The sequence below is a fragment of the Bos mutus genome, chromosome 12, assembly GCF_027580195.1.
Source record: "Bos mutus isolate GX-2022 chromosome 12, NWIPB_WYAK_1.1, whole genome shotgun sequence".
Lineage (NCBI taxonomy): Eukaryota > Metazoa > Chordata > Mammalia > Artiodactyla > Bovidae > Bos > Bos mutus.
In genome coordinates this window covers 71,890,159-71,913,984 of record NC_091628.1, presented here as the reverse complement: position 1 = coordinate 71,913,984, position 23,826 = coordinate 71,890,159, and the positions used below count along the sequence as shown (strand labels likewise).

Genomic DNA, 23,826 nt, shown 5'->3' with positions numbered 1-23,826 from the left:
CCATGAAATGCAGGCTGAGACTCAGATTTGATGGATGGCTGCTTGTTTTCAGAAACAGAGCCTTGCCCTGGGCCAGGGATCTCCGCTATAAACATCACAAAGGTTCTGGAATCTTGCCGATTGTCCTGTTTTCCTTAAATCTTTTTAGAAAAGTGATTAGCACAAGTCCCCTTGCAGTGAAAAAAAACAGAAGGTCTGTGCTCCCCTAGAAGCAGAACGCAAAAGCAGAACCATGGGGGACGGAGGGTGAAGGTTTGCTGAAGGAAAGGGGAACAGCGGGCTGGCGGGGGCGCCCAGAGATGGGCGGCTGGGTCGAGCTGCTCGGGGGCAGGGCCCCGATCACCGCCGAAAGCACCCGCAGGCCCCTCCCGACTCCTTGACCTTTAACTTGTCAACCGCACAGTCTGTTCAAACATTTCAGCCGATTCCTTCATTTCCCAGAGCTCTCGCGGGAGAGAAGAACCCCAGTGAGCCACAGCTATTATTAAATGTGCTGGCCATCCCGGGGTGGGGGTTGGGGGGGCTGGCTGAGTGGCCCGGAAGTCCCTGGGAGGCCACCCTGTGGGCAGAGCCCTTGGGCAGAGGCTGCTGACAGCTGCGGGCTAGACCAGCCACGGGCACCTGGTGTCTGTCGTGTCGTCCTCGCCCATCCTGACACGCCCACCCCGAATGTGTTCTTTAAGAATGTTCCAGAAACAAGAGCACGCATCCAGCCTGGGAATCTCTGTTACCCGGGACAGTGGGATCCTAGCCCTCTGATGAAATAACTGGAGGGAGGCTGTCACAGTAAAAGCACTCTGCCCTGGAGGCGAGGTGGGAGAGAAAAGCTCCTGTCTCTTGATCCCCAGGTGTCTCTACCTGGAAGGCAAACGCGTGGAAACCACTGTCATCCCACTCTGCTGGAGCCCTGCACCCCTTCCTGGCCGCGTGGGGCTGGGGGTGCAGGAGGCGGCCGGAGACAGACAGGGCAGACTGAGCAGCGGCGGCTCAGGGAGCTGTGGCCGGCCCTCCAGCCCTGCCCCGTCTCCCCCAACTCAGGTTGAAGAAATCTCTGGGCTTCCCTGGCGGCTCAAATGGTAAAGAATCTGCCTGCAATGCAGGAGACCTGGGTTTGATCCCTGGGTTGGGGACATTCCCCTGGAGAAGGGAATGCCAACCCACTCCAGTATTCTTGCCCGGAGAATTCCATAGACATTAGAGCCTGGTGGGCGACTGTCCACGGACGTGACCGAGCAGCTGACACTTCACACTGGGTTGCAGTAGTGTTTCTCAGCCTGTTGGCATAATCTCCTCATTCATTAAAGAAGATCAACATTATTATGCTGGTTCTGCAGAAGGGTCCCGGTCAGGGTCAGAGAGGTTGTGGGTGTGGAGGGGTTTAGATGGAGAAGCTCTAGGTTACTCACTGTTCTCCCAAGCCTCTTTATTATCCACCCCCACCCCCCAACACCCTGGCCACCAACAGTTTATAAAAATTTCAGCTACGAAGTGTCCCTGGCATGAGCTGTTGCTGTGAGGTGTGTTGTTTGTCTTGAAGACTGAGTCACAGTGACAAGGCACCCAGGGCACTTGTTGTCAGACTCGGGCACCGCTTAGAATGTGAGCCAGCCGCTCCCGGGACTGCCAGCCCTTGGGAGACGGCCCCTCCTGGACGCTGCCCTTCCCTGACTCCTTCATCCCCGGTACAGGGTGGCCCCTTCCTCTTGGGCTGTCACTGTGAGTGGCACTTGCCAAAGGTTCTCAGACTCCGGCAAGGGCTTGCTCCTCTCCCAAGAAGGGTCGGGGACCAGGAGCTGTCGTCACCGTCGCTCGTTTGACCCTGCCTGCCTCCGTGGACCAGGGGCAAGAGGAGGGTATTTGAGTTATGCCACACTCAAAATCCAGTCCGTGTGGACTAGAAATGCGGAAACAGAAGTGGAAACGGTTCACAGGAGACAGCAGGCCATCTCTATGGCGTTAGAGTGGTGAAAGATTTCTTAACAAGACTCACAAAGCGACCCACAGAAAAAGGACACACATGACTATATTATAATCGATGCCTTCATTTTGACAAAAGTCACCAGAAACAAAGTGAAAGGTAAGCAGCAGACAGGAGGAAAGAGTTTGCAAGTCATTCAACAAAGCGTTGGTATTCGGCATACACAGAGTCCACAAGAGAGAGACGAACAGCGAAAGGAAGCAGACAGAGGACGTGAGCATGCAGTTCGCTGACAGGAAGTGTAAATATCTAATAAGTGCTCAGCGTTTCTCCAGCCCTGCTACCTGGGTCAACACGGTCCACAGGGAGCCAGCTCAGTGTCACCAGCCGGGCTGCTCTGCCTCGGGAGAACAGCGCTTCACCACGCGTACCTTCTCAGCTACTGCGAACCTGGTCTAATGTCAAGAAAGCCTCATGTGCCCTCCACAGCGCACTCCAGCCAGGTGTTAGCCCCCGGCATGCCTCCCCCTCCCACGCCTGTAACAGCTCGAGCTCAGCACAGACCTTGTTGCCAAGCCCGTGATCAGCCCTCTGTCCTAATCTTCCTCCACGGACGCTCTGTGGGTTGGCCCTGATCTCCTGGCTTCAGAGGCTCCCCAGCTCTCCTGTCGCACCTCCAGATGTCCAAGGATCCCAGGCCTGGGTCCTGGGTCACTGGCCCCTCTCCCTGCTCTCTTCCTGGGCACTTTCATCGCACCCCGTGCCCTTCTGAAGTGCAAGTGTTAGTGGCTCAGTCATGTCCAGCTCTTTGCCACCCTGTGGACTGTAGCCTGCGAGGCTCCTCTGTCCATGGAATTCTCCAGGCAAGGATACAGGAGTGGGTTGTCATTCCCTCCTCCAGGGGATCTTCCTGACCCAGGGATTGAACCGGGGTCTCCTGCATTGCTGGCAGATTCTTTACCACTGAGCCACCCCGGAAGACCTTTTGATGGTTCCTAAATTCACCTCTCCAACCCTGACCTCTGTTGGGGTTTAAATCCAGTTTCCAGCTGCATTTGGCAATCTGCCAGGCATCCCTACTTCGCCCCAGCTGAAATGCCTGGGTCACCCCATGCACAGTGCCCCTTCTCACTGTGCCCCCCACCCCCCACCCCCGGTTGGGTTCTCAGCCTCTCTTCTCAGAGGACCCCCGTGCCTCTGCCTTGGCTCACACCCAGCACGGGGTCAGCACCTTCCCCTCCTGCTCCCGTCCTCACACAGGTCCTGGTGGCCCTGCCCCCGGGTTAGGGTTAGGGGCCCAGGTCCTTCTCTGCCCCCTCGCCCCACCCGCCTCTTTATCTACAATCTCTCGCTTAAACCAGCCTGACGGCTTCTTCACTTTTCCTGTCCGGCAGCCACAGGATCTTCTCAATGTGCAAATCTAACAGAACTGCCCGCCAGTACCTTTTCATTGAACCTAAGATCCAAACTGCACACTTGAAAATGTTCAGTGGTACTTAATCTTAACTTACTTAAATTTGAATTTAAAATCCTAAATTCAAAAGATATGCAGATGACACCACCCTTGTAGCAGAAAGTGAAGAACTAAGAGCCTCTTGATGAAAGTGAAAGAGGAGAGTGAAAAAGTTGGCTTAAAGCTCAACATTCAGAAAACGAAGATCATGGCATCCGGTCCCATCACTTCGTGGCAAATAGATGGGGAAACAGTTGGTTGACTTTATTTTTCTGGGCTCCAGAATCACTGCAGATGGCGATTACAACCATGAAATTAAAAGGCAGAAAAAATAAAAAAATAAAAAAAAATAAAAGGCAGTTACTCCTTGGAAGGAAAGTTATGACCAACCTAGACAGCATATTAAAAAACAAGAGACATTACTTTGCCAACAAAGGTCCGTCTAGTCAAGGCTATGGTTTTTCCTGTGGTAATGTATGGATGTGAGAGTTGGGCTGTAAAGAAAGCTGAGTGTCGAAGAATTGATGCTTTTGAACTGTGGTGTTGGAGAAGACTCTTGAGAGTCCCTTGGACTGCAAGGAGATCCAACCAGTCCATCCTAAAGGAGATCAGTCCTGGGTGTTCATTGGAAGGACTGATGCTAAAGCTGAAACTCCAATACTTTGGCCACCTGATGCAGAGAGCTGACTCATTGGAAAAGACTCTGGTGCTGGGAAAGATTGAGGGCAGGAGGAAAAGGGGACGACAGAGGATGAGATGGTTGGATGGCATCACTGACTCAATGGACATGGGTTTGGGTGGACTCCAGGAATCGGTGATGGACAGGGAGGCCTGGCGTGCTGTGATTGATGGGGTCGAAAAGAGTCAGATACGACTGAGTGACTGAACTGAAAATCTTAAACTTGATTCCGTGATTGGAAAAAATGTTAAATATTTTTAAACAACCTAAAAACAACTTGGGCTGAGTGCTTCTCTTCTGACAGTGAGTTTTCTGAAACGATCCCCTGGAGAAGGAAACAGCAATCCGCTCCAGTATTCTTGCCTGGAGAAGCCCATGGACAGAGGAGCCTGGTAGGCTACAGTCCATGGGATCACAAAGAGTCAGACACAACTGAGTGACTTACATTCCTTTCTTTTCTTTCTTATTCTGAAATCTAAATACAGACCAGGTATTCCCAGCGGAAACTGAATGCTCCAACTGAGATGTGCTGTGAGGGTAAAGCGTGTGCTGTAAAACTTAGTAAGAATAGAAGAATATGAAATGCCTCACTAGTGATTTTTAACACTGAGTATATGTCAAACTTATAATATTTTGGATGTGCTGCGCTGCGCTTAGTCGCTCAGTCGTGTCCGACTCCTCGCCACCCCCAGGGACTGTAGCCCGAAGGGCTCCTCTGTCTGTGGGGATTCTTCAGGCAGGAGTACTGGAGTGGGTTATCGTGCTCTCCTCCAGGGCACCTTCCCAACCCAGGGATCACACCTGGGTGCCCTGCATTGTTGGCGGAAATATTTTGGTTATACTGGGTTAAATAAAACATGTTATTCAAGTTGGTTTCTTGGTTTATTTTTATTTATTTTTAGTGTGGCTAGTGGAAAATTTTAAATTACATATATGTACCTTGTATTTTGTGTTTGTGGGTCAGCTCTGGCAAGCTGGAAGCTAATATATCATCTAACAATAAATCAGCATGACTAGTTGAGGCTTTTCCCTACTGAGGGAAGTCTAGCGATCCCTCTGATTGAGTACGAGGCTTGACTGAAGGCCTGTTTTCTTTGGAAAACTGTGTGTTCAGAGCTTTTGTCCATTTTTATCAGGCTGTTTGTCTTTCTACTGTTGAGTTGTAATAGATCTTTTATTTATTTTTTAATCTTTATTTTATATTGGAGCATGCTGATTAGCAATGCTGTGTTAGCTTCAGGTGTACAACAAAGTGATTCAGTTGTACACATACATGCATCCCTTCTTTTAAAAGTTATGTTCCCACCTAGGTTATCACAGAATATTGAGCAGTTTCTCGTGCCATAAGTAAGTCTCTGTTGGTTATCTGTTTTACATATGGTACCATATGTATGTCAATCCCAATCTCCCAATTTATCCCTCCCCACAAATAGATCTAAAAAGCAGCATGCTAAAAAGCAAAGATGTTACTTTGCCAACAAAGGTCCATCTAGTCAAGGCTGTGGTTTTTCCAGTGGTCATGTATGGATGTGAGAGTTGGACCCTAAAGAAAGCTGAGCGCCAAAGAATTGATGCTTTTGAACTGTGGTGTTGGAGAAGACTCTCGATAGTCCCTTGGACTGAAAGGAGAGCCAACCAGTCCATCCTAAAGGAGATCAGTCCTGGGTGTTCATTGGAAGGACTGATGCTAAAGCTGAAACTCCAGTACTTTGCTCACCTGATACGAGGAGCCAACTCATTGGAAAAGACCCTGATGCTGGGAAAGATTGAAGGCAGGAGGAGAAGGGATAAGATGGATGGACGGCAGCACTGACTCAATGGACATGAGTTTGAATATGCTCTGGGAGTTGGTGATGGACTGGAAAGCCTGGCATGCTGCAGTCCACGGGGTTGCAAAGCGTCAGACACGACTAAGTGACTGAGTGAGCAACAGATAGATCTTTTTATCTTTTAGATACATGTCTCTTATCAGATATATGATCACAAAAACTTTCTCTTATTCTGTGGACTCTCTTTTCACTTTCTTCACAGTGTAGCTGTGGCTATACACTTTAAGGTATTCTTTTTTAATTGTGTTAGAAAAACCATAGCATTGAATTTACCATCTTAACCATAAGTGTACAACTCTGTAGTGTTGAGTGTATGTACGCCGTTGGAGAGCAGGTCTCCAGGGAACGGAGCTCAGCTCTGTGCTGGGGACCCAGGGTTCTGTCTCAGCTGTTGTGGATATTGTCACTTCGATTGGAAACAGCTTTGTGTGGTCAAAATATTAAATCATGGCACTTGCAGGATCCTAAAACTGCTGTACTGAGAGATGTTATAAGGTTCAGGATTGATGCTGAAGCTGAAGCTCCAATACTTTGGCCACTTGATGCAAAAAGCAGACTCATTGGAAAAGACCCTGATGCTGGGAAAGATTGAGTGCAAGAGAAGAGGGTGACAGAGGATGAGATGGTTGGATGGCATCACCGACTCGATGGACATGAGTGTGAACAAACTTTGGGAGACAGTGAAGGACAGGGAAGCCTGGTGTCCTGCAGTCCACGGGTCACAGAAAGCTGAACGTGACTTAGCGCCCGAACGACAAAGACAACAAAGCCTCAGAGGTGGGTCAGGGGAAGGCTGAGGTCAAACTGCAGTTTAATCTGCAGAAGGCCACGAAAGGGGCTTTGTAATATCTTGCCTACCTGGGGGCAGCAGTGCTAAGCCAACTGATTACACCAATAACGTCCTGATGGGCAAGCAGTGATGGGCACGGTTTCGTAACGTTTAGTGAGAAGACCCCGGCCTCCGGATTAGAAGGCCTGCTGCGGTATGGGGCCCAGCACGGGCCGTTTGATGCTGCGACACTGAGAAGGTCACTCAGTGTCTCTGAGTGCGGGTGACTTCTCCCTCCCTCCCTGTGACGAGGGCCGGATGGTCCTATGTGCCTGTAGACAGTGCAAAGCACAGAATACTCCACAAATGAGGGGTTCTGGGCAGAGTTGTATCCCCTCGAAGTTCACGTGCTGAAGCCGTAACACCCAGGAACTCAGAATGTGACTGTATTTAAAGATGGGGTCTCAAAGGAGTGCTTATTATTAGGGTGGGCTCTAATCCATTCTAACAGGTTTCCCCCAAGAAGAGGTTTGGACACGTACGGAGGAAAGACCGTGGGAGGACATAGGGAGAAGATGGCCGTCTGCAGGCCAGAGAGCGGCCTCAGAAGGACCCAGTGCTGCCCCGATCTTGGACTTCCAGACGCCAGGCTGGGAGGCAGTACACTGCTGCTGTTTAAGCCACCCCGTCATCCGACGCTGTGACGGCAGTCCGAGCACCCTAATACAGGAGTCAAGTAGGAAATAAAAGCAGAGGTAATGACTGTGAAATGTCCATTTGTTGTCAGGGGGCTGCAGAATGGGGCCGTGGAATCCAGAGAGGCTGGACATCAGAGCTCTTTGCTTCCTGCTCGGCCACCGACTTACTCGGTGACCGCGAGTCTTGGGATCTCTCTCTGCCTCAGCTTCCTCGTCTGGGAACTTGGGGTTGGATTAAGACCTCGTTCTCTGACTCCAGTCCTCCAGTACTCCATCTTACAGTCATCTTAATGACACCTGGGAGAGAGGGGTAAGAGAAGAGGGGGTCTGAGAAGAGTGCACAGCCAGCAAATTACAATAAGACGCTTTAGTTCGAGTCTATCTCTGTTGTTCAGTCGCTAAGTCATGTCCGGCTCTGTGACCCCATGGGCTGCAGAACGCCAGGCCTCCCTGTCCTTTGTCATCTCCTGGAGTTTGCTCAAACTCGTGTCCGTTGAGTCGGTGAGGCCATCCAAACAGCTCATCCTCTGTTGCCCCCATCTGCTCCTGCCCTCAGTCTTTCCCAGCATCAGGGTCTTTTCCAGTGAGTTGGCTCTTTGTATCAGGTGACCAAAGTATGGAGCCTCAGCTTCAACACCAGTTCTTACAAAGAATATTCAGGGCTGATTTGCCTTAGGATTGACTGGTTTGAGCTCCTCACTGTCCATGGGACTCTCAAGACTCTTCTCAAGCACCACAATTCAAAAACATCAATGATCCTGTCTCCAGCTGCCTTTGAAAGTGATGTTTTAGAACCAACATCGATCTGCTGCCAAGTCTGCACCTTGGAGCAGAAGTTCTCTCTCCATGGCTGTTTTTAAGACAAGATTCATGAGCTTTTCCCAAACCTGCCTTTCTGGAGAAATGGGGCAATCTCACTTTCCAGCCTGCTCACCTCAGTGTGCTGATCTCGTCCACAACCAAAATCAGTTTGGACAAGAAACCACTGAAGACGTGTTGGCAGTTGCTGAGAAAAAAATTTCAGTCTCCCAGAAAATACTGGTGGGCCAAGACCTCCGCAGCTTAAGCACTGATGGTGACAAGACTTACCGTCTTGAGGGTGGGCTGGCTCCTAGAGCATGCTTGATCTCTGTGCCACAGCCGCCTTCATTCTGGTAAAGCAGAGTTCCAGTGCAGTGAAAATTACGTGGAGTTGGGTCATTCCTGGAGACCTGAAAGCCTTCCTCTCAGTAGGGATCTTGGTTTCAGTTGGGGATCAGATTCAAAACAGGTAGGCACCCTTCGGGTTGGACGTGCCTGTGAACCAGCTGGCCACGGGGAGGTGTGATGTCAGCACCGCCCTCCGTGAGGGTCAAACCACTCAGCTCCCTGGAATGTGGGTTCATCGTCACAGAAACCCAGAGTGTGTTTTCTGATCCTTCACGAGGCCATGAAGCGTACTCTGCCTGTGTGCACACACTGCAGCCCTGGCCGTGCCCCTTGCATGATGCTGGGCAGGAGCGGGGCGTGGAAGGGCTGCTTGTCAGGACTTCATAGGTTCTGGCATTCATGGACAAACGTGGACATTAACTTCATGTGCCAGCTTGACTGGGCCATGGGGTGCCCAGATACTTGGTCAAACATTATTCTGGTGTTTCTATGAGGTTGTTTCTGGATGAAGTTCACAGTCAGATCAGCGGACTGAGTCAAGCAGATCGCCCCCCTCCCTGATGTGGGAGGGCTTGCTCTGAGCAGCTGAAGGCGCACATACAACAGAAATCTGACCCTCCCCAGAGTAAGAGGGAACTCCTCACGCCAGATGTCCTTCCAACCGAGACACCAGCCTTTTCCTGCCTTTGGACTTGAACTGAAACATTGGCTCTTCCTGGGTCTCCAGGCTGTCAGGCTTCAGACTCAGACTGAAACCACACCGTCGTCTCTCCTGGGTGCAGCTCTCGGAACTTGTCAGACTCCATGATCACGTGATCTAAAGCCTCTTGATTATTTTCCGATCTTTCTACTTTCTACTCCCGTCTTGTAGGTTCTGCTCTCTGGAGGAGCCTGACGGTGGCACAGTCTCTGAGGTTACGTTTTTTTCCAAAGCTCCTCCCGGTAGGCAGTAGGAGCTGTGGACATTCCTATTTTTCAGGCTCAATTAGATTTCATTTCTTTTTTTGTTTAAGGGAAAAGAACCACATTGCCTCTAACTTAATATTTAAATAGGTTCATTTTATTTGGCACTCCTTGAGTAAAACGGTTCTTCTTTATACAGAATGGTCAGTAACTCTTCTCTGTCTGTCTTCCTAGTGGTGGGGGTGAGTGGGGAGTCCCTCAGGCAGTCCTGCGTTCTCAGTCTAGGCTCTGTCTCCGCTCGAGGTATTTGCCTCCCCTGAACAAATGTTTATACTTCTTTCTCCTTTTCATGAGCGAACTCCCTGTTTGGAAAGAGGAGATTTTCTTGAGAAATTCTAGGTGTTCCTGTGAGCCTGCATTTCAGACCCACCCCCTATGGCCCACTCATCCGGGAGAGCCCGGGCTGAGAGATGGGGCCCCGGGTTCATTGATGGGGCAGAGGGCTGCGGGGGCAGGGCAGTGCTGGGTCCCCTCGCCTGTGGTCCCTGACCCAGGACAAACGCATTCCTGGGGTCGCCAGCACTGTGGCCCTCCCACCAGTCCAGTCATGTGGGTCAGACCTGGGCTAAACGCTCAGCCAGCATCACACCACTCGGCCCCCTGCCCCACAAGGAGACAGCTGCCCTGAAGACCCCACTCAGAGGATGGAGATGCTGAGCCTTCGTGTGTGCTGTCCCTTGCCCAAGGTCACCCCAAGGTCACCCAACTCACTGGGAGCCCAAAGGGGATTTGACCAAGGTCAGGTCAGTTCACTTCAGTCGCTCAGTCATGTTCAACTCTTTGCGACCCCATGAACCGCAGTATGCCAGGCCTCCCTGTCCATCACCAACTCCTGGAGTCCACCCAAACCCATGTCCATTGAGTCAGTGATACCATCCAACCATCTTATCCTCTGTTGTCCCCTTCTTCTCCTGCCCTCAATCTTTCTGAGCATCAGCATCTTTTCCAATGAGTCAGCTCTTCACATCAGGTGGCCAAAGTATTGGAGTTTCAGCTTTAGCATCGGTCCTTCCAGTGAACACTCAGGCCTGATCTCCTTTAGGATGGACTGGATGGATCTCCTTGCAGTCCAAGGGACTCTCAAGAGTCTTCCCCAACACCACAGTTCAAAAGCATCAATTCTTTGGTGCTCAGCTTTCTTTATAGTCCAACTCTCACGTCCATACATGACCACGGGAAAAACCATAGCCTTGACTAGATGGACCTTTGTTGACAAACTAATGTCTCTGCTTTTGAATATGCTATCTAGGTTGGTCAAAACTTTCCTTCCAAGGAGTAAGCGTCTTTTAATTTCATGGCTGCAATCACCATCTGCAGTGATTCTGGAGCCCAGAAAAAGAAAGTCGGCCACTGTTTCCCCATCTATTTGCCATGAAGTGATGGGACTGGATGCCATGATCTTCGTTTTCTGAATGTTGAGCTTTAAGCCAACTTTTTCACTCTCTTTCACTTTCATCAAGAGGCTTTTTAGTTCCTCTTCACTTTCTGCCATTAGGGTGGTGTCATCTGCATATCTGAGGTTATTGATATTTCTCCTGGCAATCTTGATTCTAGCTTGTGCTTCCTTCAGCCCAGCGTTTCTCATGATGTACTCTGCATATAAGTTAAATAAGCAGGGTGACAATATACAGCCTTGACGTACTCCCTTTCCTATTTGGAACCAGTCTGTTGTTCCATGTCCAGTTGTAACTGTTGCTTCCTGACCTGCATACAGGTTTCTCAAGAGGCAGGTCAGGTGGTCTGGTATTCCCATCTCTTTCAGTATTTTCCACAGTTGTGATCCACACAGTCAAAGGCTTTGGGATAGTAAATAAAGCAGAAATAGATGTTTGTCTGGAACTCTCTTGCTTTTTCAATGATCCAGCGGATGCTGGCAATTTGATCTCTGGTTCCTCTGCCTTGTCTAAATCCAGCTTGAATATCTGGAAGTTCACGGTTCATGTATTGCTGAAGTCTGGCTTGGAAAATTTTAAGCATTAGTTTACTAGCGTATGAGATGAGTGCAATTGTGTGGTAGTTTGAGCATTCTTTGGCATTGTCTTTCTTTGGGACTGGAATGAAAACTGATCTTTTCCAGTCCTATGGCCACTGCTGAGTTTTCCAAATTTGCTGGCATATTGAGTGCAACACTTTCACAGCATTATCTTTTAGGATTTGAAATAGCTCAACTGGAATTCCATCACCTCCACTAGCTTTGTTCGTAGTGATGCTTTCTAAGGCCCACTTGACTTCACATTCCAGGATGTCTGGCTCTAGGTCAGTGATCACACCATCATGATTATCTGGGTCGTGAAGATCTTTTTTGTACAGTTCTTCTGTGTATTCTTGCCACCTCTTCTTAATATCTTCTGCTTCTGTTAGGTCCCTACCATTTTTGTCCTTTATCAAGCCCATCTTTGCATGAAATGTTCCCTTGGTATCTCTAATTATCTTGAAGAGATCTCTAGTCTTTCCCATTCTGTTGTTTTCCTCTACTTCTTTGCATTGATCGCTGAGGAAGGCTTTCTTATCTCTTTGCTATTCTTTGGAACTCTGCATTCAAATGCGTGTATCTTTCCTTTTCGCTTCCCTTCTATTCACAGCTATTTGTAAGGCCTCCTCAGACAGCTTTTTTGCTTTTTTGCATTTCTTTTCCATGGGGATGGTCGTGATCACTGCCTCCTGTACAATATCACGAACCTCCATCCATAGTTCATCAGGCACTCTGTCTGTCAGATCTAGTCCCTTAAATCTATTTCTCACTTCCCCTGTATGATTGTAAGGGATTTTACTTAGGTCATAGCTGAATGCTGTAGTGGTTTTCTCCACTTTCTTCAATTTCAGTCTGAATTTGGCAATAAGGAGTTCATGATCTGAGCCACAGTCAGCTCCCAGTCTTGTTTTTGCTGACTGTATAGAGCTTCTCCATCTTTGGCTGCAAAGAATATAATCAATCTGATTTCGGTGTTGACTGTCTGGTTATGTCCATGTGTAGAGTCTTCTCTTGTGTTGTTGGAAGAGGGTGTTTGCTATGAGCAGTGCCTTCTTTTGGCAGAATTCTATTAGCCTTTGCCCTGCTTCATTCTGTATTCCAAGGCCAAAGTTGCCTGTTACTCCAGGTGTTTCTTGACTTCCTACTTTTGCATTCCAGTCCCCTATAATGAAAAGGACATCTTTTTGGGGTGTTAGTTCTAGAAGGTCTTATAGGTCTTCATAGAACTGTTCAACTTCAGCTTCTTCAGCGTTACTGGTCGGGGCATAGACTTGGATTCCATGATATTGAATGGTTTGGCTTGGAAACGAACAGAGATCTTCCTGTCATTTTTGAGACTGCATCCAAGTGCTGCATCTCATACTCTTTTGTTGACTATGATGGCTACTCCATTTCTTCTAAGGGATTCCTGCCCACAGTAGTAGATATAATGGTCATCTGAGTTAAATTCACCCATTCCAGTCCATCTTTGGAGAAGGAAATGGCCACCCACTCCAGTACTCTTGCCTGGAGAATCCCATGGACAGAGGAGCCTGGTAGGCTACAGTCCATGGGGTCGCAAAGAGTCAGACACGACTGAGCGACTTCCCTTCACTTCCAGTCCATCGTAGTTCGCTGATTCCTAGAATGTCAACGTTCACTCTTGTCATCTCCTGTTTGACCACTTCCAATTTGCCTTGATTCATGGCCCTAACATTCCAGCTTCCTATGCAATATTACCCAGGTCAGGGAGTTTCAAATCCTGCATTCTTAGCTGCAGCCGAGCCCCAAGGGCTGGTAGCTGGCCCTGGCCCTCAGAGAGAGGCAGTGTCCAGCTGTTTCCCCAGAGGAACTGGGTGGGGGGCAGAGGGGACAGAGGCCGCCCTGACCTTCCGAGTTTCTGGTGCTGGGCTGGGCATCAGCCCTGTTGGCCTCAGAGGGTGTCACAGATGCGGATCAGAGCCCTGGACTACAGGGCATGTTTGCTCGGAGGGAAAGAAGGGAACGTGAATTTAGGGGAGGTTGCCAGAGAGCGAGGAGGGGATGGAGAACCGGCAACTTTGGGGTAACAAGAGGCCTCGGCCGAGGTCCAGGAGGAGCCTCGGGACCGCTCGGGCCCCCAAAGTCCAAGGCGGAAGGCCCTGCCTCACCCTGAACCCCTGGGAAGTCCCAGTGCTGAGCCTAGATTCTGTCTCATGGGCGCTGAGCCAAGGACAGGACAGCAGTCTCGCTGCCGGAGGACAGCGGGGCCTGGAAGAGCAGCGATGGGACGTGTCACCACCCAGCAGTTCCCGGTGGGGTTGTGCGTGCGCGTGCACATGCGTGCGTGCGTGAGCTCGGTGGCTTCGGGCATGTGGGACTCTTTGTAGCCCTATGGACTGTAGCCCACCCGGCTCCTCTGTTCATGACATTTCCCAGGCAAGAATACTGGAGTGGGTGGCCATGCCCCCTTCCAGGGGATCTTTCTGACTCGGATCGAACCCACGTCTCCTGCGTCTCCTGCTTTGCAGGCTGATTCTTACCGCTGAGCCACCGGGAAGCCGTTCTGTGGGGCGGGGTGGGCGCGGGAGGGGGGGCGGGGTAGGGGTCAGATAAATCCCGGGATCTGAACCCAGCGCCTGGCGCGGGGCACGTGCTCGGTCCACGTGAGATAAGGTTGAATCCGGGCGGGTGCACGGCGTGTGTGATGCTGCAGAAGTTGCTTGGAACCTTCAGCGTGGCGGCCAGGTCTGACTCAGAGAGGAAAGGAGGCCGCGAGGCCAGCCTAGGAGAGGCTCGGAGGTGTTCTCGAGAGTTCCAGGGACAAGCGTGGGGCCGGAGGCAGAAGCGGAGGGGGACGGCGTGGGCGACTTCAGCAGTGAGTACACTGCGGCCCAGGAGGGGCGGGAGGCCGGCCCCCATGGGGAGGCGCCTGCGGAGAGGGGCGTGTCTGCCCGGGGGTGTGGGACCTCCCTGGGCCTGGTCACGGCGACACGGGGGTGTGTGAAGCCCTCCTCCCCCTCACTCCTGGAAAAGCGGCTCGGCCTTGTTCAGTTCAGCCAAGAAGTGCGGGGAGCCTGCTGGTGGCCCCGTGACTCCTGGACTGTGGACTCGTGAGTGGGGCTCACAGGGTCCCCTCAGGATAGAGTCACCTGCTTGTCCAGAGCTGCTCACGGCTCACGCTGGTCCCTGCAGTGGGTGCGGTACCTCCCGTCTCACCAGGGGGACAGCCCCAGCTCAAGGACCGATCCCCCACACTCATCTATCGCCATGGTGGGCCCCTGGTTCCCTTTACCTAAAGATTTCCGGAGACTTTCAATGATTCTTTCCAGAGCTGCTAGGCTTTTAATCTGATAAAGTATTTCTTTGTCCTCATCTGTAGGAAAAAGTAAGCACAGTGATCAAGATTTGATGCACAATGTGATTTAATTCCACAGTTGCTATCTACCCTGAAGGATGCCTCCTGACAATATGGAAATACGTGTGCATCAGTTATCCATCTCAGCATTGTTTGCAAAATGTTGGAAAGAGGCTGAATACCCATGCATTGAAGGGTGTTTGAATCACCTACATTGTGTCCTCCGGTGGATAACTATGCAGCTGTAAAAAAGATAAACAGTGAGGACGCTTCCTACAAACAGACATAAAGCGCGTTACAGCGTGTGCTGCTGGGTTAAAAGAAGGGAAAGTGTGAAATGTCTCCCGGGTGCTAGCTTTCATGTGAGAAAGAAGAGGTGATGAGAAAACTTACATGATCATAGCTAATAAAGTGGCTTAATGCACACTGGATAAGAAGACAGGCACTACAACGGTATTATGCTAAGTGAAGTCAGATGGAGAAAAGATAAATATTGTATGATCTCATTTACATGTCAAACCTAAAAAAAACAAAGCAAACATAGCAAAATGAAGACGGACTCATCGATACAAAGAGCGAGGGAGGGATTGCCAGAGGAGAGGGGAGCTGGCAAAATAGTTGAAGGGGATTGAGAAGTGCACACCTCCGGTTATAATATAATTAAGCCTCGGGGCTGTAATAAACAGCATAAGGAATGTGCATAATAATACTGTAATACCTGTTTAGGGACAGATGGTTAATAGACTTATCTTGACAATCATTTCATAATGTATGCAAATGTCAAGCCGCTATGTAGCACACTTGAAACTAACATGATATTGTATGTCAACTGTATTTCAATTGGAGAAAAAAAGATGTAAAACAATAAACAGAATAATCTTGTACCCAGAAAAGGAGCATTTGCATGCACTTGTTCCTTTGTGTCGAAGAAAATGCAGAAAGGACAAGCCAGAAAGTGGTGAGGCTGGTTGCAGCAGGAGGCAAGAAGGAGCAGGTGGAAAGAAGCGGGTGGGAATGTGTTTGAGGATTGAGGGTTAGACTCCTGGTGTTTGATGTTTTCTGTTAGAGCCAGGGTCATGTTTCACACAAAGGCTTCCCAGGTGGCTCAGTGGAAAAGAACCTGCCTGCCGATGCAGGAGATGCGGCTTCCATGCCTGGGTCAGGAAGATCTGGAGAAGGAAATGGCAACCACTTCAGGATTCTTTCCTGGGAAATCCCATGGACAGAGCCTGGTGGGCTACAGTCCATAGGGTCACAAAAGAGTCAGACACAACTTAGCAACTAAACAACACGTTTTACACGCTCCAAAATAAATCTGTAAAATCAGCCATGATGGAGAGGGACCCAGAATGGAATCTAAGCCCCAAATGGAATTACAGATGAGTAAGAGAGCCCCATGGAAGAGCGGGCTTCCCAGGTGGTAAAGAACATGCCTGCTAATGCAGGAGATATAAGAGACGTGGGTTAGATTCCTGGGTTGGGAAGATCCCCTGGAGAAGGGTGTGGCAGCCCACTCCAGTATTCTTGCCTGGAGAATCCGAGGGACAGAGAAGCCTGGCGGGCTACAGTCCATGGGGTCACAAAGAGTCAGACAAGACTGAAGTGACTTGGCACACACAGAGAAGGCATGCATGGAAGGGCGTGGGAAGGAAAGAACTAACAAGGAGCTTTGGCGAGCAGGACGCCACTGTACACGGCAATGCTGAGAACGAGAGGCTGGATACGACTCTGGTCTGACAGCAGCTCTGTTTTCCGCAGGGGTGGGTATCCACCAGGAAGTCTCACCTGTTTCTTGGGATTCCAGAACTGGGTCAGGGGATCCGCCCTAGTGGCGTCTGGGAGTCGGGTTTCTCTCAGTGAAGAAGAGAGGAGGACTGGAGGGAAGGGATAGTTAGGGACTTTGGGAAAGTCATGTACACACTGCTCTATTTAAAATGGATAACCAGCAAACACCTATTGCATAGCACAGGGAACTCTGCTCAATGTTATGTGGCAGCTTGAATGGGAGTTTGGGGCAGAATAGATACATGTCAATGCATGGCTGAGTCCCTTTGCTGTCCACCTCAAACTACCACAACCTTATTCATTGGCTATACTCCAATATAAAATGTTTTTGGTGTTAAAAAAATTAAAAAAAAATTATAAAGGCAAAAAAAAAAAAAAGAGGAGGCGGCTCAGGTGAGCCCGAAGGTCAGGTGGGGTCAGTCTGAACTCATGGAGTCTGACATCTGAACAGACGGATCGGCACACCCAAATCTTCCCAGCCCTGTCTGCGGGGAGGGCCTGGAAACGACGACGGGTCAGGAGCGGGGAACACGTCTAACCACCATCCTCCGGGACGAGGAATCAGGGCTCCTTGGAGACGTGGGAGGTCCTGGGGTGGGGCCAGGGCAAGTGAGGGAGCGGCCTGAGGCTTCTTGTGTCCCCAGAAAGCTAGAAGGTGCTCCCAAGGGAGGACAGCACGCCGAGCTCCTGGGAACCAAGTCTGAGAGCCTGAGGAAGTAAACATTGATGGCTTATTGCCCACTATCAGTATCAGCGGTTAGTAAGTTCATGGAGATGTAAACACACAGTGGGATAAACAATGAATAAAGGGAGGAGAAAGAGCGTCCTTCCTTACAGTAGAATCCTAACCAATCCGTGCAGAAGGAACGTCGGAAACAGGAACTGACCTTTTGGCAAATAGATGGGGAGACAACGGGAACAGTGACAGACTTTATTTTCTTGGGCTCCAAAATCACTGCAGATGGTGACTGCAGCCATGGAATTAAAAGACGCTTGCTCCTTGCAAGGAAAGCTATGACACACCTAGCCAGTGTATTAAAAAGCAGAGACACCACTTTGCCGACATGGGTCCAAACTGTCAAAGCTATGGTTTTTCCAGTAGTCGTGTATGGATGTGAGAGTTGGACCGAAAAGAAGGCTGAGCGCCGAAAAATTGATGCTTTTGAACTGTGGTGTTAGAGAAGACTCTTGAGAGTCCCTTGGACTGCAAGGAGATCCAACCAGTCAGTCCTAAAAGAAATCAGTCCTGAATATTCATTGGAAGGACTGATGCTGAAGCTGAAACTCCAGTACTTTGGCCACCGGATGCGAAGTGCCAATTCATTGGAAAAGACCCTGATGCTGGGAAAGATTGAGGGCAGGAGGAGAAGGGGACGACAGAGGATGGATGTCTCTGGGAGATGGTGAAGGACAGGGAAGCCTGGTGTGCTGCAGTCCATGGGGTCTCAAAGAATTGAGAGTAGACAACAAAAACAGTGGTTATTTTTGCAAGGGTGCTAGATCAGTAGGTGAAAATAAGATGAGAAAGAAAGAAAGATATTTTCAGAATCTGAAAGTATCTCCCCACAAGGTATATTTACACACGCAAAAACTTTTAACCTGATTATGGAGAAATCAGATATCCATCACCTTAAACCAGCAATGAAGTAAACTTCCCTGACAAAGAGATATATTTGCATCATGTCTTTCACATTTTTGCCCCAAACGCATAACCTGAATTTAGTCATGGGAAAATGTGAGACAAACTCAAATGGAAAGAGATTCTATGAAAGAACTAGCCTGCGCTGTCTTCAAGGCTGTGAAGGACAGATCAGGAAACTTCCCAGGTTGGAAGAGACTAAAAGTGACCTGAGAGATAAAGACAATGCGGAATCCTGGATGGATCCTGGAGCCAGGAAAAAAAAGAAAAATTGGTGAGATAACCGGCCAGCTTGGACGTGGGTCTGTAGGCCGCCTGACTGCGATGCGTCAGCAGCGCCACCCTGGTTTTCGCGGTTGTGTCGGGTTGCGTGAGCCGTCCACAGCGGGCAGCGCCGTGGAAGGGGGAACAGGAAGCCATCTGTATTGCTGCTGCAAGTTTGTTTTGCGTAAGTCTCACAAAGGAGACTGGATTAAATGCTTGCATCGTCCTCGTTTGGCCCGAGGTATTGTTTCCCAGACGCGCCGCGGCGTGTGCACGCACACTCAGGGTTACCGTGGCAACCCACTTCCATTTATAAATAGCTGGACACGGCCTGCCTGTGGCCAAGAGCACATGGCGAGGACGTGTCTCTGTTCAGAGGCACTGTCGCGGTCGCTGCTGAGAGTGACGGTCCTCTGCCCTGCTCACAACTTCCTTCTGTTCCTGCTCCAGCCAGGAGGCTCCTCCCGAGCCCGGGAGACCCCGTCTGCACCCAAGTGCCACTGCCCAAGGCTGCCCTGCCCTTCTCGGAGCTGTCCCTTCATGCTCCTAGGTGACCACACTAAGGCTTTGGTTTCCTCTCGCAAACCGTCTATGCCCTCCCTGCACCGTCTAACGTCCTGCCCCAACGCCGGTTCCCCATGGACTTCTCCCAGAACAGCTGCGGTCCAGGCACCCAGCCCTCTAACATGAGGGGGCAGACGAGGCCAGCGTCAGAAGCACCCTCGCCGTGTCTGGCGGCTCTGCTGGCGGCGGCGCCCGCTGGAATTTGGCTGACGAGAGCAGGGGAGCTGGGGTCTGGGCTCCTTCCATGTGCCACACTTGCCTGCCTCCTGTATGGGTCGCCAGCTTTGCTCCAGGTCACCCTCAGCCTTGACTCTCATGGACAGTGGCCACTGGTCAAGAAACTGGGGGCCCAGACGCACCTGTGGGCCACCGCCGGTCCCTGCTCCCGGGACATACCACAAGGGCAGCTGCCCCAGAGGTGGGGTCTCTGCGCCCTGAGCCTTGGGCTCATGGCCACCCCAGTGGCATCCCGGGCTCTGGTTTCACGGGGCGGGGTGGTCATCTCAGGACAGAGGGGAGCAGCTTCTTTGCCCGGGGGCCTTTCCCGGCCCACCGCACCACGCTCCCCATCCCTCCCGGCCCCCAGACGGCAGGTGAGCATCTGTTCATCCCTGAGTCCCCTCCGAGGCCGGCCCTCACCCACCCACCCTGCCCCAAACTCGTGACTCACCTCTGCTTTCTCTAACTCACACATGGCCGTTAGGAGCAACACACTTCCATTAACGGATCCGTGGGCTCTGAAGCCCAGGGGCCCACGGGAATCTACCGCGGTGCCAGCCGCTCAGGGAGCCGTCTGCGGGATGCCCCCCCGGGCCCTCAGGGCAGTCTTAGGACGGAGGGGCGGCCCGGGACAAGCACTGCGGGGCGTGTGGCCCCCTCGCGTCCGTCTGCCACGCGGCCGGCTGGGGGATCTCATGGTCCCTCTGAGGACCGGTGAGCCAGTGCCTGCTCGGACAGCGGACGTGCCCTACCCGTTCCTTTCTGCCTCACCTCTGACCCCCGGCAGCCCCTGCGGGGACTCCCATCTCGGGACAGTCAGCCCATTCTCCCCTCTTCAGTGACTGCGATGGGTGGGACGCAGGGAGCCTGTGCCCCAAGGCCAGTCCAGCTCGTGCTCAGACCTTTCAGCACAGACTCGCCCCATAACCTCTCCTACCGTGGGCCCGAAAGAAGACGTCCAGCTTTATTTATCTCATAACCACTGGGCGGTTTGCACAGTCAAGGAGTGGGCTGCGCCCAGAGGTCTTAGAAGGGACCGGACTCCTGTTACTGCTCCAGCTTCCAAACCCAGAGGCTGGCTCCCAGGAGAGACCGGAGACCGGGGACAGACTGAAACCTGAGTTCCTGGCCCTGCTGCAGTGAAGCTCAGTGGGGCCCGGGAGTGAGTATTTGAGTTGCTCTCGTCCCCCGGGGCCTGGTCTCGCTTCCAGGGCTCAGATCGGGCGCACAGGGAGCCCGGGAGCTGTGCGGTGCCTCCTTTCTCGTGCTTGGCCTCCTCTGTGACCCCGAAGGACGCTGACTCTGCAGCCTCAGAGCCCCAGCTCACTGCTCTTCATCCCATTTCCTGGGGACTCCCCCTGGGGACACTGGGCTCTCCCCGCCCCACCCGCCCCGGGGAAGGAGCAGTGACCGCAGTGGAATTGCGGGGGCAGGGGACAAGGGGTGGGGCCCTCCCCTGCTGGGGCGGCCACCTGCCTGCAGGACAGCAGGACTGTGTGCTCCTCAGACCCACGGGCAGGAGGCGGGGCTGGGGCGCCCCCGTCCCCACCAGGCGGGACCTGCCTGACCCGACCCGGGGCAGTGGCCTCACTCTCCGACCAGGCTGTTCGTCCCAGGAAGGAGACATCTCTGTCTGCAGCCTCCAGTCCTCCCACCGTGGCTGAGCTTGGGCGGGGCCCGCCAGGGTGCTTTACCGTTAAAGAAGAGTTTGTCGTCCTTCTTGGCAGAGAGCTGACTTTCATGTTGCACCTTCTTATTAGTGCTGACCTGATAATTCATTTTAATACGGGCTTCTTGATGAGGGGCGTGGAAAAAAAAAAGGAAAGCATGAATGCAGGGATGCTCTGACCCACACTGCGCTTTGGAACCTGAGGTGGGGATGCTAACACGCTTTCCAGCTTCTCCTGACAATGTGCTCCAGTGAGTCAACACGCACAGGCGGGCATTCTCCGACCTCTGTGAACCCAGCCATTTGGCAGATGTTCTGAGAGGTGATCCCAGGAACTGGCATTGACGTCTGGATGCAGAATTTCAAGAACACACTGACCTTCCCTGCTGCTGAACGCATTCCATGCTCTGTTGTAGATTTCAGACACACGGCTCTCACCGTCGTTGCGGGTTAACCGCGTGTTCTGTTTGGACCTTAGGGTGCTATTTCCCTTTTCTGTGTGTTTGGACTACGCTAAGCTGCAAACTCTGGGAGATGGGGAAGGATAGGGAAGCCTGGCGTGCTGCAGTTCGTGGGGTCACAAAGAGTCGGACACGACTGAGCGACTGAACAACAGCAAAACTGCACTTGGGAAAAGCACGCTGTTTTGTTCGCTACCAGCTCTGTGGCCGGGGGCCAGTCCATTCAGACCCTAGTTTTGTCCCCTGTCGGCTGGAGTCAAGTCCCCGCCCCTGCTCTCAGGAGGCTTAGGGGAGCGGGGTAGTCGGAAGCTCTGGCCTGCATGCATCGTGGAGTCCTGCGGCGGCTAAACCCCACATGCACCCCAAGCACCAGGCCTCTCCTGCACGTGCCCCCAGAGACCTCCCAGATACAGGAGCTTGTCTCTGCCCGTCTGGGTTTGACCTTCCTGCCTCGGGAAGATTACAGAAAATATGGGACTACTGTGTCCTTCACATCTCCATCTGCCTTTGCCCCAGGAGTAGCTGATCTCAAAGATGCTGCCCAGATGGGACTGTGCATACACACCGCAGACCTCCAGGAACACAGGCAATTAAGGCTCGAAAAGGTGAATACTTGCTTTTTTTCTTTGTCGGAGTCGTTGTTAATGTTGTTGAGGTTGTTATTGTTGGTAACGTTGGTAGTGGTTTTTGTGCTTCAAAAAATGATGATCTGTTTGGCTCCATCATCTCCTGGACTAGAATTTCATCTTGGGAAAAGCACACAAGGATGCCTGTTACACCCTTCTGCTCCGCGCGGCCCTAAGGCAGTCGGTGAGAGCAGGACTGGACACAAGGACCCAAGGACATGGGGAGACGGACTTGGTTTCTAAAAACCTTGTTCAGGCGCGGGGAGACCACTGCCTCCCTAAGTAACTTCTGGAAACCTGAGCTCATCCAGGTACCTGGACACCCTTGCTGGAGACAAGATGCTGGAAACCTGACCCTGCCTGGTCATGATTCTCCTTCTGCCCCAGGGGCCGCTCTGTCCCCTCTGAGACACCCCGCGTCTGTGATCTGCGCCCCGGGAGGCAGGCAGGCGCGAGCGTCTTTCCTGATTTCTACCCAAGGCGGCCTGTTTTCTGCCTGCGCATCCCCGCGCCCGCCCAGGGAGCGTCTAACGCAGGCCCTGGCCTTGGTGTTGGGCAGCCCTGGACCACACCTGGCTCTGTGCTCACCGGACGTCCTCTGACGTCTCTTGGACCTCGGGCTTCCTCATCTATACGACGGGGTCTGCACTTACCTCATCAGGATTTGTTTGAGGTTCAAATGAAGCCGTGCGTGTAGGACACGGTTGACACAGTCAGGGGCCAGGGTGGGGGCTATGTGAACACACGTCAGTGCCGAGGCCCAGGTTCAAACCCCGCGGCCAAGCCGACCAGCCTGTCCATGCGCTGGGTGTGTGCTGACTCCCGCCCAGCGGGGTGACCAGCCCACCCCGGCTTGCCCTGCTTTTCCTGTTTTAGCAAGAAAGTCCCACATCCCAGGAGCCCCTCGGTCCCAGCTCATGTGGAGACACACGGAAACACCCACACCTGTGGGCGTCATACACGTGATTGTCTCTGGAAAAAATCCCAGGTAGTGATGAGCCCAACAGACATGCAAGGTGAGAAACGCCTGTGCTTTTAAACCTCATGTATTTTCTACTTTAAACTTTCCCTTTAGAGAAATGAGATGCTGAATGTGCAAACGGACAACGACCGGACCTGCATCACACAGCGAGCACGCTGACCCCCGAGTGAGCGCCCGCGGGGCAGCCGGTGGGCTCTGGACGTCACACCTGCAGGACGCTGACCGCCGTCCCCGAGACGGTCCCAGAGAGCAGACACCCGCAGCAGCACCGTCAGACCCTCCAGGACAGCGTGAGTCACAGCCGCTCCCTGACCTGCGGAGCAGGGTCCTCCCCAAGTGGGCACCTGACCGCGGCCCCAGGTCTAAGCTGCAGCCCTACCCAGCGGCGTCCCCGTCACCACTCCCGTCTGGCGGGGCCTCAGACCCGGCCACCTCCCCGCCTGTGTGGCTTGCACCAGGGTATCTGGGCTACAGCCCCCAGCCTCCCGCCCCGCCCAGACGCGGCCGTGTTTGGGAGGAGGAGTTTCCTTACCGAATATTGAGGCCATATCAGCATCCAGATTACTTAGATTTGCTGGCGTTTCAGTGGTTGAAGCTGCGGGGAAATAAAGACCCCAGTAGGTTAACAGTGTTCCTCGAACTGGCACCAACTTCTCTCCAAGTAGGTTTGGTTTTGCGGGCCCACCAGCCTGCTCGAGGGGAGGAAGCCCTGCACAGGATCTGGGGACTCAGGGCTCGTCTGGAAGGAGGTTGGAGGGTGATGACGGGTGGCCCTGCTCTGGGAACCAACCCCGCTCCTGGGCAGGCTCACTGGCACCGCCCTCGGGGAGGGTAAGAAGGGGCACACACTCTCCTCCCCGATGACGGGTCC

At 52.2% G+C, this 23,826-nt stretch overlaps 1 long non-coding RNA gene across 2 annotated transcripts; it reads right to left on the bottom strand.

The window, feature by feature from the left end:
- Nucleotides 1–8,491: 8,491 nt before the first annotated feature.
- LOC106701281 (uncharacterized) lies at nt 8,492–21,042 on the bottom strand. Of its 2 annotated transcripts, none has more exons than XR_011466389.1 (3): nt 20,912–21,042; nt 14,684–14,764; nt 8,492–9,760 (listed from the first exon to the last, which is right to left on the bottom strand). It is a non-coding gene; the product is annotated as an uncharacterized lncRNA (long non-coding RNA). The 2 variants fall into 2 exon arrangements; XR_011466388.1 differs by lacking the exon at nt 20,912–21,042 and adding an exon at nt 20,155–20,472.
- Nucleotides 21,043–23,826: the final 2,784 nt, after the last annotated feature.